This window comes from Apodemus sylvaticus, chromosome 1, assembly GCF_947179515.1.
Source record: "Apodemus sylvaticus chromosome 1, mApoSyl1.1, whole genome shotgun sequence".
NCBI classification, from domain to species: Eukaryota; Metazoa; Chordata; class Mammalia; order Rodentia; family Muridae; genus Apodemus; species Apodemus sylvaticus.
Genome location: NC_067472.1, coordinates 137,759,132 through 137,773,671, shown reverse-complemented (window position 1 = coordinate 137,773,671; position 14,540 = coordinate 137,759,132).

The window sequence follows — 14,540 nt, the reverse complement described above, 5'->3', positions numbered from 1 at the left end:
TCACACCTGAAGAACTTCGGATGGCGGAGAAGCATCTTAAAAAATGCTCAACTTCTTTAGTCATTAGGGAAATGCAAATCAAAACAACCCTAAGATTTCATCTTACACCAGTCAGAATGGCTAAGATTAAAAATTCAGGAGACAGCAGGTGTTGGAGAGGTTGTGGAGAAAGAGGAACACTCCTCCACTGCTGGTGGGGGTGCAAATTGGTACAACCACTCTGGAAAGCAGTCTGGCGGTTCCTCCGAAAACTGGGCACCTCACTTCCAGAAGATCCTGCTATACCACTCCTGGGCATATACCCAGAGGATTCCCCACCATGTAATAAGGATACATGCTCTACTATGTTCATAGCAGCCCTATTTATAATTGACAGATGCTGGAAAGAACCCAGGTATCCCTCAACAGAAGAGTGGATGCAAAAAATGTGGTATATCTACACAATGGAGTACTATTCAGCCATTAGAAACAATGAATTCATGAAATTCTTAGGCAAATGGATGGAGCTAGAGAACATCATACTAAGTGAGGTAACCCAGACTTAAAAGGTGAATCATGGTATGCACTCACTAATAAGTGGTTATTAACCTAGAAAACTGGAATACCCAAAACATAATCCACACATCAAATGAGATACAAGAAGAAAGGAGGAGTGGCCCCTGGTTCTGGAAAGACTCAGTGAAACAGTATTTGGCAAAACCAGAACAGGGAACTGGGAAGGGGTGGGAGGGAGGACAGGGGAAGAGAAGGGGGCTTACGGGACTTTCAGGGAGTGGGGGGGGCTAGAAAAGGGGAAATCATTTGAAATGTAAATAAATTATATGGAATAAAAAAATTAAAAAAAAAAGAAGAATGCGAATTGATCCATTCTTAACCTCTTGTACTAAGCTCAACTCCAAGTGGATCAAGGATCTTCACGTAAATCCAGACACAGTGAAACTAATATAAAGGAAACTGGGGAAAACCCTTGAGGACATGGGCACAGGGGAAAAGTTCCTGAACAGAATACCAGTAGCTTATGCTTTAAGATCAAGAATTGACAAATGGGACCTCATAAAATTACAAAGTTTCTGTAAGGCAAAGGACACTGTCAAAATAACAAAACGGCAACCAACAAATTGGGAAAAGGTCTTCACCAACCCTACATCGATAGATGGCTAATATCCAATATATACAAAAAACTCAAGAAGTTAGACCTCAGGGAACCAAATAACCCTATTAAAAATGGGGTACAGATCTAAACAAAGAATTTTCACCTGAAGAAATTCAGATGGCGGAGAAGCACCTTAAGAAATGCTGAACATTATTAGTCATTAGGGAAATGCAAATCAAAACAACCCTGAGATTTCACCTCACACCAGTCAGAATGGCTAAGGTTAAAAACTCAGGAGACATCAGGTGTTGGTGAGGATGTGGAGAAAGAGGAACACTCCTCCACTGCTGGTGGGGATTCAAGACGGTACAACCACTTTGGAAATCAGTCTGGCGGTTCCTCAGAAAACTGAACATGACACTTCCGGAGGACCCTGCTATACCACTCCTGGCCATATACCCAGAGGATTCACCAGTTTGCAATAAGGTCACATGCTCCACTATGTTCATAGCAGCCTTATTTATAATAGTCAGAAGCTGGAAAGAACCCAGATGTCCCTCAATGAAGGAATGGATACAGAAAATGTGGTATATTTACATAATGGAATACTACTCAGCAATTAAAAACAATGAATTCATGAAATTTTTAGGCAAATGGTTGGAACTGGAAAATCTCATCCTAAGTGAGGTAACCCAATCACAAATGAATACACATGGAATGCAGTCACTGATAAGTGGATATGAATTACCCCAGAAGCTCTGAATACCCAAGACATAAGTAGCATATCAAATGACTCCCATGAAGAAGTAAGGAGAGGGCCCTGATCCTGGAAAGGCCTGATCCAGCATTTTCGGGGAGTACCAGGATAGAGAAAAAGGAGGGACGTGATTGGAGAATGGGTGGAGAGAAGGTTTATGGGGCATATGGGGAGGGGGAAACTGGGAAAGGGGAAAGCATTGGGAATGTAAACAAAGAATTTAGAAAATAATAATAAAAAATAATATATAGGAAAAAAGATTCACCGATGATGTGGATGAGAGCAGATGTCTTATTTATTTATTTATTTATTTATTTATTTATTTATTTATTTATTTATTTATTTGCAGAGGGTTTAATTAACACATCCAGCACTTGTCTAAAAGATGATGAACAATCTTAAAGTTGTTTGATCATTTGTGTTAAGCTATCTGATCATTATGTTTGCTGACATTAAATATCTAGGTCTTTTCTGATATTGATCCCCTTGCTATATCTACACATAGAATTAGTTTAGCCATCTTTGTGAATCTCTCGTGAGTTTGATCAAACAACCCAGTAAGTCATCTCAGAGATCTGCTAGAGATAATGTGCCCCCCAGGAAAGGCTTGGGGAGTTAGCATTTTCATTGAGTTAGTGAACTTGCATAAACTGGAGTTTCTAAATATTGAAAAATCTCCCAAGAGGGCACTGGGTTGTTATCGAGTTGCAAAAGAAGCCTTCAAATTACAATATCCAACCATAAGCATGGCACATGATGTCATAGCCCTATAGGAATCTAGAATAGAGAAATGGAGCCTGCCACCATTTCTGAAGTATGTGCAGCTCTTCTGTAGACCATGTTTATTTGTTTTCAAGTTTTGACTATGTTATGTGTTTGTTACTGAGTTGGACTATGGGGCCTTGATAAACAGGGGAAAGATGATTTTTGTTTGTTTGTTTTGTTTTTTAATTATAAACACCAATTTCATGAGTTAACGCCTATGGAAGAGAGACAGTGCCATAAATTTTGATGTTGTTTGTCAGAAGCATGTGTACAAGGCAATTTCTTCAATGCTCACCTTGAATGACTGCAAGGTTTTATGTATTTCTGCAATCTTGCTTAAGAAAGAAATGTAAGCACACAGAACTCTTGAGTGATGACACTTCCTTTTGACTAGAGAACTTAGCTAATGATCCAGTTAGTTTGCTTTTATTCTTTGAGGAAATCACTTAGGAAAGCCATCGAAATGACTGGTATGTTCTTTGCATTAAGACCATCATCAAGAAGAAAAATGTACATGCTAACATGTTTGTTGACAATTATGTTTTCCTAAATGGCAGACATGGTTCTATTTATAGATTTATTGAAGGTAAATTAACTGCCGGTTAATTTTTTTCTTTCCTAACATGAAACACTTTACCTTATTCTTTAAAGAAACATCTGCCTATTGCCTTTCCTCTTAGGGTTAAAGGAAATGTTGAACTGAGGAATTCCATTCATCCTATTTGCATCCCAAAGGGCTTTCTTTTTTGTGTGTTTTCCCAAGTATTTGTCATTTCCCATGAAGCTATATCTAACTTCTAAGTACACAGAGTCCTATCATGAGCCAAAGGCTATTCTTATCCACAATCAGACTTTCTTCCAAGGACTGGTGTCAATTTTTCCCCCTTTGAATCAACATCATTCTAACATGTGACCAAAATTATATAAGTGGGTTTTTACAACTTGGTGATTTTTGGAAGATTAAGTCTTCTGTATAATTTTTCAAAGTGAGTGATTGTAATACAAAATAGAATATTGACCCCTCCACCCGCACCCCCTGGTCTTATCTTTTGGTGTTTTCACTCCTGTTTTAGACTTATGAGTGTTCCCTCTCAGACAAGCTTCTGGGTCCCTACCTATCTCTCACCTTCAGTGTTTACTTTGTCCTTGATTCCTATCAGTGCACTTGCTAAAGTGTGTGTTTGTCCTAATAATTTCCTTCCCACCCAGAGGGCTCAGGATCATATCTACAGGATTTCTCTCCCACTCAGACTAATGTTTCCATTGACTGAAACCTTAAACTTTTTAAAAAAGCCATTCTCCATATAGCTTCCAAGATTACTTCTGGGATACTCTCATTTCCCTAGGCACAATCAGAGAACCCTTCCAGAATCCATAATTAAAAAAAATACTAAAACTTAAATTCTTTTTTGTTTGTTTATATGAGATGCGTTTCACAGCTTTGCCTAGCCTGACCATCTGTGCATAATACTCCTGTCTCAGTCTCTAAATGCTGGGCTTTCAGGTTTCAACAGTCATGCCTGACAAAAGCTGAGGTCTCTGTTCTTGGTCTTGCCTCACTGTGTAAGTTCTTTGCACACCTCCAGCTGTACCACTTCCCCTTTTCTGCCCTTCATCTACCTCCCAGGTATATGTTCCTGGACTTTGCCAAAGAACCAAGAACTTGAGGCTACCATTGCTGACTCTCTAATTAGGAAATTCAACTATACAGGGAATACTGAGGGTCAGACTAACCTGAGTTTAATCCCACATCCCATAATTTTCAAGTTATACATCTCAAGTGGAATATATAAAGAAGTCAGATTTAACTGGATTAAATAAATACCCATGTGTAGGTATCTGCTGGGAAGATGGGACCGATTACTAATGGCTATCAAATACAATAAGGGTGATTGAGCACATTCCTGTTACTGTCTCTGATATGGCAGGCTAGCCAGTTCCTTTCCATTGGTTAGGGCCATTTGCCTGAGGCTAGTTTTTTTCAGAGAGGTTCAAAATTTGTTATTCTACCTCCCTGAAGACCCCTGATTAGCAACAGCCTTGCTGACAGGTTAGGTGACCACACTCTGGAAATTATTTTCATGAACAAATATCTTCTCCCTGGTGTTTTCTTTCAAAGAGCATCTTACTTTGAAGTGCATACCAGACTGCCTGTACCTCAGCCTGAGAGTGAGGCTGTAGAAAGCAGGACTGGCCAAAGGGCAAGTCCTTTTCCAAGGAGCCTTGGTCAGGGCGAAGATAAATAGCTATGTCCCCTTCACTTGTTGAACTCTGTTATAACTTTAAAAGAAACTAACACAGCACAAAAGCAAGGTACCATGTTCTTTTAATGCTCCCTCCAAATCAAGAAAATTAATCCAAGTGAGCTGAGAAGTTCACTCCGCATAAAGAACGTGTGAGCTGATCCAGAAACAATTTCACAGGCAACTGTGATAAAGTCTCCACTTCCTGCTAGTGAGGAGCAGCAGTGGCAATAATTCCAATAGTTAGTATTTGGCTTCCATGAAGGACCAGAACATTCAGCATTTTGAAACTTAAGACAACACAATCCTTAACTTGGAGTGCAGATACTGGCTACAAAAAATGGATGTTGTACTCATTCGCACTTTTGTCATGAGTCCAGCATAAGTTTAAGCCAACCAAAAGGTCATCATACAATACTGGAGAGGCGCTCTTCAGTGCCCTTCACTTACTATCTATTAGCAGTTGATGGCTGTCAATAGAGGGGGAGGCATAATTTATGAGAGATTGGCCTCTGGTAGATTCTTCATGCTCCAGTGGGTAGCCCCATGCCTGTGTGTGTTTGGGTAGAATTAACTGAATTTAGGAAGGGATTTAAAAAACCAAAACCAAACCAAATCAAAACAACAACAACAACAGACAGTAGATTTTGAGGAGAGAATGTTCAGGAGGTCACAGATAGTGGTGGAAACAGGAGCTGGGATGGGTATGTACACAGGAAAATGTTCTCAGAGGACTGAAAAAAGAAACGATATCCTAAATACCTTGTCATTGCCCTCTAAACTACATTTCCCTCTCCCCACAACCCCCCAAAAGATAACCAAATAGAAATAAGAAGAAAAGAGACCATTACCACCAACAAGCATTTGTGAACATTGACATATTTTCTTTGAAAACATCAAAATAAATAACATTCCAACTTTTTACCTTAAAAAAAAAAGATTTAATAAAAGAAGTAGGAAATAAGCCAAAATAATTATGAGGCTATTTCTTAAAATTGTAAATAAAGAACCAACTAACCTGGGCCTATTGGGGCTCACAGAGACTGAACCGCCAACCAGGGAGCCTTCCTGAGACTGACCTAGGCCCTTTGCACGTATGTTATAGTTGTGTAGCTTGGTCTTCTTGTGGAACTCCTAGCAGAGGCACCAGGGTTTCTCTCTGTTGCCTGCTTTTGGGACCCTTTCCTCCTAGTGGGTTGCCTTAATAGGACAGGAAGTGCCTAGTCTTACTGCAACTCCATATGCCATGGTGGTTGACATCCAGTGGAGGGCTGCCCTTTTCTCAAGAGAAACAGGAGGAATGGTTGGGGGTGGAGATGTAGGAGAGGTGTGGATGAGAATGGGAGGAAAGAGAGAGGGAAAACTGTAAAAGTAGATTTAAATCAGCAAGTAAACAAATAAATACTATAGAGAAAAACAAAAGCAAAATAAGCAACACTCGCCCCCCCCTAGTTTTTAAAACTTTTTTTCCTTTTCTTTTGGGGTATCTGAACATAGGGTGCCAACAGCAACAGCATTACAATGCTTGTCAGTGGTATTTGGAAATCTTTCCTGTAAGACCACAGAAGACACTCAGAAATGATGTCTGGTTAAATGTGTACTAGTTACAGATTAAAAGTCAAAACTAGAATAGTGTAGAAAGAGCAGAGTTACATCAAATTAAAAATGTTCTGTATAGTGTATGTATAGTGTCGGCAGCTGCCATGCACCCAGTTCTACCTCTCCCAACTCATCCTACCCATGTGGTCTGTCTTCTAGGACACACGTCAGAATTTCTTAAAAAAAAAAAAACCAAAAACATAATCACATATTTTCCTAAATGAGAAGCAACGGAGTTCTGAATAGTTCATCAAAGTCCTCTTGATCAGACATTCAGTGAATAGGGAGAAAAGCTCTTTCAGAAGAGCCACACTGATTTCAGAGAATGCAGGAGAAAATCTGAAACGTGTTGAACGGAGTCTGCATTTCTCTATAACTCCATATCCCTGGCTCTCTTCTGGGCACTGTCCATCACCCAACCATGAATGATTCTATCACTTCCATCAGAGCTGTGAGACCGCCTCAGCACACCCCCTGTCCCCTTCTTTCTGTAGTTCCCAGAGAGGAGGCTGAGTTTTGAAAGTGTCAGACCTGTGTAAATGCTGATGTATAGGCCACAGTTGTTTCTCTGAAAAGGCCTTCAGAGCCTCCCCTCTCCTCTGTTCCCTTCAAGTTGGGAATGATTCATCAGCTGGCCCCAGCAAGAAAAGAGGCCAGCCTGAGGTCTTCGACCTTTGACCTCTGTGAAGAGAAAGGTCACAGCGACAGCAAGTGTGTGAGCTCTGGAGCAGAAGCCACAGGCACAGAGACCCAGTGGAGTGGAGGGGGCTGGTGGGGAAGAGTGGGTGTTTAGAAGAGTGAGGAGTATATTTCTAAGAGACTCAGTGGCTCAGCTGACAAGCAGGGTCAGGGGTCATATTTATGCTTGATTCCCAGAGCACGTTACTGTAACGTCTGCTTATTAAGGGTCTTCAGGGAGCAGGCCCCAGGTCCTAATGCTTCTGACCTTTTTCCTCCAAAGGGGACATGCTAAGAGATGGGAGGGGGTGGCTATTAACTTGTGTGCTTTTGACGTGAAGGCTGCTCCCTCCTCTCCTGGGCATTTTCTGCCAGGTTCACCCCATTTCTTTTTATAATCTTGCTACATATTTAAAGGAGTCCCTTGCCTGGCAATAGGGCAGAGTTTAAACTCCAGAATAGAAAGTCAGATTTCGATTGTGAAAAAGTTTGCCAAAAAAGTACAGATGGGAAGGAAACCATGGGACAGGGTGGTCATAAAATTCTTCATGGACTAAAAAAAGAATTCCGTTCTCAGGAATCACTCAGCTTTTGGTATTATAAGTAAGAGAGAGAGAGAATGATTGTGATGGAGTTGGTTATCACAGTCTGTGATAAGCACCCTCACGGGAAAGATGTCTTCATGTATCTGTCAGGTAACTAACCATCACTTCACGAGAAAATTGTGCTTGTAGACTTGGAAATCTAAACTCCAAAGGAAGACAGAACCCATAGTCCAGGGGCCCTAATGACTGGATAGTGCTCTCCTTTACTAGGTGTGTTTGAGTTGTTTTTAACTTTTGAATTCTAATTTCCCTTTCAAAGATGCTAGGTATCTTTCAGATCTCCAGAGAAATGAACCTTTTGTATGAAAATGGCCGTTTCCTCCTACTTCTCTGATATAATTGGTAGGAGACCAAAGCATCAACTAATTTCTCTAAAACTAGTTGAAGGAAGAAGAAAATGTGCCAAGCTGCTAATTTTACCTTTACCATCTGAAAGAAAGTATTTGGTGGTCCTCTGTAGTGCACACTTAACTTCGGTGTTAATTACCAGACTTCTGTGGTCCTGCTGGCCATGACGTCTGAATGGAACCTCTAAGAAGTCAGGTCTGTTTTATTTAATCTCTTAGTGCCATCATAGGCCTGCATGCCATGAGCATATATAGTTGATGTCTTAACCATGACATTTGGCCCCAAATCTCCCACAGGGAAACAAACAGGAACGGGGCAAAGGAGATCAGAGTTAAAGAATATTATTTTTAGCTAGCAAATAAAAGCTCAAATAAGTAAGTGAGTGACATCACGTATCACAGCGTCCTCTGGGTTCCACAGCCATCCATGGGCAAAGGTCACATGGTCTAGTGTTCCATGTGACCGAATGAAAGCATGTTTGCTATTTATAGGGGATTTGCCTCGGGGGAGCCTCCTCTGAGGAGAATAAATTATTTCAAGGTGAACTGATGTGGGCAGAAGGGCTGTTTTCCAGGGTGAGGCTGGGGTGCCTGTGTGTATGAGTGTATGTGCCTTTGGAGTCTGGGTATTGGTGGTGCATTGGGTGATGGGAGCTATCTAAAGTGACTCTGTGATTATAAATAATAAAAAGAGAAATTCAATCGGAAGTGAGTTCTGCCAAACTTCACAATGCCCCTCCTAGCAGGACATGGAGATCTCCTTAGTCAGGGTCAGACCCACAAGCTTAAGGCCAATAAGTTCAGTTGGGAAAATGACTCTTCCTTGCAGTCTTTTTCCCCTTTTCTTTTCTCTTTCATTTGGAAGGCACCCCCTCATAAACATGCAGAGCAATTTTCCAGTACATTAACCCAGGAGGGATCCTCTCTCTGTCTGCTTGAGAGACAGAAAAGTTGAGAAACAGGGTGAGGGGAAGATGGATGGGCCTGGGATATAAGAGAAAGCAGTTTTTCCACTGTCCTACCCTGTACACCTAGGACAAAGGCTTCATTGACTGCAATGCTTCACATCAGCCCCATAAACTAGTAGTCAGAACAAAAGGTCTGACACTTGAAAGTACCAGTTCCTGCCTACTTTCTATTGCAGCTGTGCATGGGGGTCGGGCCTAACAGTGGTGCTCCTTTTTCAGCTCATAGGACAAGAGATGAAGATAAATAGTGTTGACTTTAATGTAGTCACACAGTTTTGCTGTTTCCCAAACAACAACATTTCCTCCAAGGCCTCACATCATGGCCCCAGGAGATACAACCATCATCCTTTTGGCTAGGGAGCCAGGGCGAAGCTGGCCTGGGATGCCTCTAAGGGTACAGGGTGAACAAGTAGCTGGAGGGTATGGATGAGGGATAAACACAAGAGCCATGAGATCTATGCCTTGTCCTCTAGGAGGAGGTGGAATGGTTTTCATGCATTCCAGCTTAGTCACAGTGGTTTCTTTCATTTTCTTGAGATCCCTGGAAATGGCCCTAGAGGGGGAAAATAATGAATGCAGGAAGCAAGACTAAAAAAAATTGTGTACAATTACATGATTTAAAAGATTTCCCCCCCCTGAAAAACCCACCATGGTATCAGGCCGATTATCAGAAGGCCAGAAGTACAATGATGCCCTGAGAACATTTTGCTAATGGGGCTTTCAGACTTTTGAGGAGAGGAGAGTTCAAGCCCATTGTGTGCCGATGGCCTTGTGTATCATTGCATAGTCTGTCACATTTCTCCTCCATCATCACCAGCTTCTAGTTGCCTAAATTTCCATGTGGACGATCAGGTTTGAGCCACCCGTAGAATAAGCACTCATCTTGTCTCTAGCCAGTATTCATTTCCCAACCTTGGACTATCCAGATTCTAAAAATCTACCCAAAAGTATCATGGTTGCAGAAAGAAAGACATTTGTAAGCTTTGATGGCTACTAACCTGCAAAAAGAAAAGGTCAGAATTGAGCTATGCATGCTATGTTATACATGCCAAAAAAAAAAAAAAATTAGCACCATTACTGGTACCCAGGTCAACCATATATTAACTACTATAAGATTTGGCTGAGTTTTCATTTCTAATTTCTATTACTTACCCAAAGTAATCATACAGTTTGTGATATCACTTGAACATGAATTTTAGAAGATTTATTCATTAGTCATGTATACATTTGAGGTGTTTTAGAAATCTCTCTCTAGACACCTGTGTCACAGCCTCTAGGAGAGAGCATTAGTCTTTCAACTGAAAATATCTGAAAGATTGAACCCCTTTCTAGGAATCTTTTAAATAAATATATTTGGCCCCCAAAATAAAATAGCTGAAAGCTGAGAGATGTATTTTGGACATGGAGAAGGGACTGACTAGCTTTCCTTCCATGTAAGAGAAAATGGATGCAGGTGTGTCTCCTGGTGAGCTTAAAGCATTCGTTTTGAACTTACTGTTGTTAGCTTCTGAATGGTTTGGTAAATGCATCATGTTTTGAAAATGTGGGCTTCAGTAATTTCTTTGGACCTTTAGAACCTCTGCATTTGTTGTTCGTAGGCTCTGCTTTTGCTCATTTATGGTTAAGAACAACTCAATTGTTCCAGAAACCTACAAGGCAGAATTCTGGCTACCATTTTTATACCCTATGTCTAGTTTCTATGGAAACAGTAGCCATGAGCCTGATGATGCCCCTATGCCTGGTCCATAGCCTTTTCCTTTTCCCAGAGTGACTGTGCCTTAAACTGAACCATCCTCTGACTTCTTTGCCAAAGGTCATCATTAACAGCTCTCGGACACGGGTGCTAAAGGGGGTGGTGTGTGTGTGTGTGTGTGTGTGTGTGTCTGTAAGTAGCTGAAGATAAGCAAATAGCAACCTTACTGTGGGGGGAAATATAAGGATTAGGTGGAAGGCATTTCTATGTGATGAGATATGAGTAATTAGAAAGTTTGTTGTGCTAGGTGTGTTTGTGTATGAATGTATGTTACTAGGAGTCCAAACACTTCCAGAGGGCACATAGCTCCACAGGCTTGCAGAACCAAGAATACCCATGAGACAGAGATGGAAAGAGGGAAAGGGAATGGAGAGAGAAGAAAAGGAGATGGGGAATATGCCCCAGGTACCCCTCTATACACAGACAGATGATAGACTTGCTTCACTTCTTACTATACTTCACAGTCTATATTTCCCATTCTCTTGGGACTCAAATCCCAAGATAAACCTCCTACATTGGGTTGTTCTACAAACCTAAAGACTGAGAGGGTCTCTCAGTGTTCTCTTCTGATGTCCTTCAACCAGAGAGGGAAAATCCAGGCTCTGGCCCTGAAGAATGTATGCTCTTTTTATTGAATTTAGATAACCAATCTACCAACCTCACTTTTTTGGATAAATCTGCAAAATGGGCAAAGTAGACAGCTATAAACAATGTCTCTTTTTTTCTTGTTCTCTGAGTTCCAGTAGTGAACTATACCACAGGTAACTATGAAAAATTAGACAGGATTTAAGAAAATAGGCCATTTAAAGATGCAATCTCAGGTAGATATTCCAGTACTGCATTTAGAAAAGGTAGTAAACTTAATGTACCTAAATGCCTAAGCATTCCCTTTACATTATATTTAGGACCGTGTCATTGAATTGGAATGGACACATCCTTTAGTTTTCTTAGCACTACTTGAGGACACATAGTTTTAAAACCACACCATTAAAAATCTTTTTTTTTTTCCAGGCAAGGACTTCAGCATGTGGATGTCCCCATGGGATTCAGCCATTGGCTGAATCAGTTTAAAAATTGTTTTAAATAAACATTTGTGTTCTAGCTTGCTGAAGATCTTATTTTTTTTTGACAAAACCCTACTTCTCTGTGCAGAATATAAAACTTTTATTTTTAGGTCCAATGGATGTTTCAGGTCACCCCCTTGTACGCGGGTGCACATGGTGTCTTTGGTCTGTTGTTGGGAATGGTGCTGAGCTGGTAATGCAATGCTTTGCCTCTTACTCTGTTTCTAGAACAAGACTATTGTCACAGATAAAAGGAAAAGATGCTATTTTCAGATGCTAAGACCAAAGTATTCCTTCTGTGCAAAGAAACCAAGTGGAACCAATGCCTATAACAGGAAAACCATGGGTGGGATTGGCTGTGTCTTCTCACTAACCCTGATGTGGAGAGACTCCTGTGACTCAAGCTCTTTCACTCCAGCTTCGCAGGGCGAGGCTCAGCTGATGAAGGAAGTTTCCTGTTTCTAATCCCTCACTTCGCATTGCTCTATGACTCTACTGTCCATGATAATGGAATCAGTCAACGTTTTATGGTATGGCGCCCTGCAAATAGCAAATGTCTTTTTTCAAAACCAGTTACCACCTCTGCTTAGAAAAATGCTCAGAAAAACAGTTGCTCTCCATGTTATCCCATTTGGTAATATTACCATTGTCTTTGTGGTCTGAGCACAAAGTATTATCCTCAGCTCTGCCTGCACACGCTTCTTCTATTTTCCACTAGCTTTCTCAATGTAACAGTGGTTGAAACCTGTGGCATTTCTTCTTTCTATGACCTGATTCTGTACTTTCTATTTCTGGTGTCCTGTTTACTGGCAACTCTCAGATTCTGATTCCTGAACTATTGCAATAACTGCCAACTTTGTGAACACATGCATGCATGCATGCATACACTTTTTTTTGTACAAGTGTAATATAATTCTCAGACTCAACACTCTTTGACTTGGACTTCAGTGCTTCATGCTTCAGTCTTGAGTTTTCCACCCAAGAACCAGTCCCCTCATTCCTTTGCACATCCCAACTCACCTCCCTAAGCATCACCACCATGACCTGTCGATACCCCACAAATACTCTTTTGGTACTATCTCTAACATTGTCTGTTACCATGTACTATAGTTTTCTGATTGGAGAAGGCATAAAACATTTAATATTGTCTGGTAGTGTGCTTTTAGAATTATAATATTCATCATAATTATTGTAATTACCTTTGAGAGTTAGTCATATCCTAGAAACTTTTCTGAAATATTAGTATTGTCCATACAATTTGTAACTGTCTCTCTCAGAGGTTACCTCTCAGCTTGCATTTAACTGAAATATAGACAGAGTTAGTACAATAAGATGCATCTTTTACCTAGACCCTCCCCAAAACATTATGAAGCTCCCACAACAGAGATGACTGCTGTCCAATGGAGGACAGTGTTTTAAAGGCTCGTAAAGGAAGAGTAGAAGGGCATTGGTGGCACATGCCTTTAATCACAGAACATAGGGAGCAGAGGCAAGTAGATCTCTGTGAGTACAAGGCCAGCCTGCTCTATGGAGTGAGTTCTAGAAGAGCCAGGGTTACACAGAGAGACCCTGTCTCAAAACAAAAGCAGAAACAAAAATAAAACAAAAAAACCAAACAAACCAAACAACCCCTCCCAAAAGAAAGAAAAAAAAGGACAAGGAGGAGGAGGATGAGAGAAGGGCAAGGAAGAGAAGAAGGAAGAGTGACCTCACCATTTTCCCTGTGGTCTATTAGGGAAGCCACACTTTTTGTTTCACAATAACTTTCTGTGTGAGTCCATTGTTCTGTTTCTAACATGCTACCAAGATCTCTGAGGATGGACATGCATTTGTTGTCCATCCATATGTATTGCTGTCATCCCTTCATATATGGAATGTTTGCTGTTTTAAGAATTGCCTTTTGTGGCTGTGGGTGCCAAGGCTAAGAGTATGCAGCATGTATAACCAACAGAAGCACGTTCATAATAGCTCCTTGTTTTAACTCAGTACAAAATAAGTCTGTGCTTAATTTTTTGCACATTTATCCTAATCACAATTGTTTGTTAATCAGGGTTTGATTTGCAATCAAAGTAGGAGGTAAGCTGATATAACTTCCCAAAACTTGGGTACACCATGTGGCTGTTATCTAGGTATTCATTCTGGTAGTATGGCTTTGATATTTTGTCATTTACTTTCTTGCAGGGTTATTGGGAAATGTTACATACAATTCAACAACATAAAGCAACAGCTTAAAAGTCTAACACATTGACATATTGTAGACATGTTGAATATACTCCCACCTACTACAGTCATCTCTATTCCAACCATCTTCTTTCCACCATCCTCACTCATGACCATCATATGCCTCTAAACACCATTGACAATTAGTGACTGAAAGGATGACCCTATTCTTAGGGAAGATTGTGTGTGTGGTGATACATTTGTTTGTGCAAGTGCACAGCAATGCACATGTGCAGAGGCCAGAAAAGAGTGATGGATTCCTTAGACCTGGAGTCACATGAAGTTGGAAATTCCAGGTTGTTTTGCCGGGACTTGTGTCCCAAATCTTGCCCTCGTGGTTGCACAATAAACCTTTGTAACTGCTCAACCCTATCTCTAGCCCCATGGCTCTGGCTTTTCATACTAACATTACTACAGTTAGTTGTGTAGGATTACTAGAGGATTTATA